Here is a 3,056-nt window from a genome sequence, read left to right as displayed (position 1 = left end):
ATTTGTACTTATTTCAAGAGAAAACAGCTTGTTTTCATTATTGTTTAACTTGTTTTTGGAGCAGCCTTACGTATAGGAAAATCCACCTTTTGTAAGATGGATGGATCTAGATTCTAGATAATGTTGAATTGTCATGTCACTGACACCGTTTGTTCCATCTCACTTCATTTACAGATAATGGTTCCCACATTGCCTCCTTCCCTGTAGTCAGAGATCTTAATTATGTCGTTTCCGACGATATATTCCACTTAAGTCCCGCGCTCCATCTCCTCCGTTACAATCATGATGCGATCTGTATCCCGTGAAACTCATTTAGACGCACAGTGAGATTTGAATGTTTTTCAGCTCAGGTCTTTATTGGAAATGCAGCGTGCAGCAGAGAGCGAATAAGCAAGGATGTGACAATAAAGTCCTAACATTTTATTATTATTAAAAGATTGAAATGGGATTGAATCAAATAATGTGCTAGTTGTGAGAATCAAATGTACAGCAAAGTCAAATAATATTAGGGGCCATATTCTGATCATTATTCAGGTGTATATCAGTATGTAGTGTCTCTACTTTAAAGAGTCCTCTCCTGCTGATGTTCAGGTGTATATTAGTATGTAGTGTCTCTACTTTAAAGAGTCCTCTCCTGCTGATGTTCAGGTGTATATCAGTATGTAGTGTCTCTACTTTAAAGAGTCCTCTCCTGCTGATGTTCAGGTGTATATTAGTATGTAGTGTCTCTACTTTAAAGAGTCCTCTCCTGCTGATGTTCAGGTGTATATCAGTATGTAGTGTCTCTACTTTAAAGAGTCCTCTCCTGCTGATGTTCAGGTGTATATCAGTATGTAGTGTCTCTACTTTAAAGAGTACTCTCCTGCTGATGTTCAGGTGTATATCAATATGTAGTGTCTCTACTTTAAAGAGTCCTCTCCTGCTGATGTTCAGGTGTATATCAGTATGTAGTGTCTCTACTTTAAAGAGTACTCTCCTGCTGATGTTCAGGTGTATATCAATATGTAGTGTCTCTACTTTAAAGAGTCCTCTCCTGCTGATGTTCAGGTGTATATCAGTATGTAGTGTCTCTACTTTAAAGAGTCCTCTCCTGCTGATGTTCAGGTGTATATCAGTATGTAGTGTCTCTACTTTAAAGAGTCCTCTCCTGCTGATGTTCAGGTGTATATCAGTATGTAGTGTCTCTACTTTAAAGAGTCCTCTCCTGCTGATGTTCAGGTGTATATCAGTATGTAGTGTCTCTACTTTAAAGAGTCCTCTCCTGCTGATGTTCAGGTGTATATCAATATGTAGTGTCTCTACTTTAAAGAGTCCTCTCCAGCTGATGTTCAGGTGTATATCAGTATGTAGTGTCTCTACTTTAAAGAGTCCTCTCCTGCTGATGTTCTGGTGTATATCAGTATGTAGTGTCTCTACTTTAAAGAGTCCTCTCCTGCTGATGTTCAAGTGTATATCAGTATGTAGTGTCTCTACTTTAAAGAGTCCTCTCCTGCTGATGTTCAGGTGTATATCAGTATGTAGTGTCTCTACTTTAAAGAGTCCTCTCCTGCTGATGTTCAGGTGTATATCAGTATGTAGTGTCTCTACTTTAAAGAGTTCTCTCCTGCTGATGTTCAGGTGTATATCAGTATGTAGTGTATCTACTTTAAAGAGTCCTCTCCTGCTGATGTTCAGGTGTATATCAGTATGTAGTGTCTCTACTTTAAAGAGTCCTCTCCTGCTGATGTTCAGGTGTATATCAGTATGTAGTGTCTCTACTTTAAAGAGTCCTCTCCTGCTGATGTTCAGGTGTATATCAGTATGTAGTGTCTCTTCTTTAAAGAGTCCTCTCCTGCTGATGTTCAGGTGTATATCAGTATGTAGTGTCTACTTTAAAGAGTCCTCTCCTGCTGATGTTCAGGTGTATATCAGTATGTAGTGTCTCTACTTTAAAGAGTCCTCTCCTGCTGATGTTCAGGTGTGTATCAGTATGTAGTGTCTCTACTTTAAAGAGTCCTCTCCTGCTGATGTTCAGGTGTATATCAGTATGTAGTGTCTCTACTTTAAAGAGTCCTCTCCTGCTGATGTTCAGGTGTATATCAATATGTAGTGTCTCTACTTTAAAGAGTCCTCTCCTGCTGATGTTCAGGTGTGTATCAGTATGTAGTGTCTCTACTTTAAAGAGTCCTCTCCAGCTGATGTTCAGGTGTATATCAGTATGTAGTGTCTCTACTTTAAAGAGTCCTCTCCTGCTGATGTTCTGGTGTATATCAGTATGTAGTGTCTCTACTTTAAAGAGTCCTCTCCTGCTGATGTTCAAGTGTATATCAGTATGTAGTGTCTCTACTTTAAAGAGTCCTCTCCTGCTGATGTTCAGGTGTATATCAGTATGTAGTGTCTCTACTTTAAAGAGTCCTCTCCTGCTGATGTTCAGGTGTATATCAGTATGTAGTGTCTCTACTTTAAAGAGTTCTCTCCTGCTGATGTTCAGGTGTATATCAGTATGTAGTGTATCTACTTTAAAGAGTCCTCTCCTGCTGATGTTCAGGTGTATATCAGTATGTAGTGTCTCTACTTTAAAGAGTCCTCTCCTGCTGATGTTCAGGTGTATATCAGTATGTAGTGTCTCTACTTTAAAGAGTCCTCTCCTGCTGATGTTCAGGTGTATATCAGTATGTAGTGTCTCTTCTTTAAAGAGTCCTCTCCTGCTGATGTTCAGGTATCAGTATGTAGTGTCTCTACTTCTTTCACCACTGGCTTTATTCTCATACTCTTGTTTCTACTTTTGCACAATGTCATGTTTTGGTATTTTTTTGTTTTTGTTGAATCAGTCAATAGATTTCAGTGTTCGGCCTTCATTTGAGCTCATGAATTAAAACATGAACGAATACACTTTCAAAAAGCAGGTAAGCACTGTCCATCCCAGCTCTGTCCTGGGGCAAACACATTTGTTATCATCTCCTGCCTCTGGTCACAAATTCCCATTTTAAATTCTCTTACAATCACCTCTGTTCTTTGCCCCGAGAACCTGAATTAAAAAGCGAGCCAGGCGTCGAGCGGAGGGTGAGAAAGTGAGA

This window comes from Gymnodraco acuticeps, unplaced genomic scaffold (genome assembly GCF_902827175.1).
Source record: "Gymnodraco acuticeps unplaced genomic scaffold, fGymAcu1.1, whole genome shotgun sequence".
NCBI lineage: Eukaryota > Metazoa > Chordata > Actinopteri > Perciformes > Bathydraconidae > Gymnodraco > Gymnodraco acuticeps.
This window is presented reverse-complemented; position numbering follows the sequence as displayed.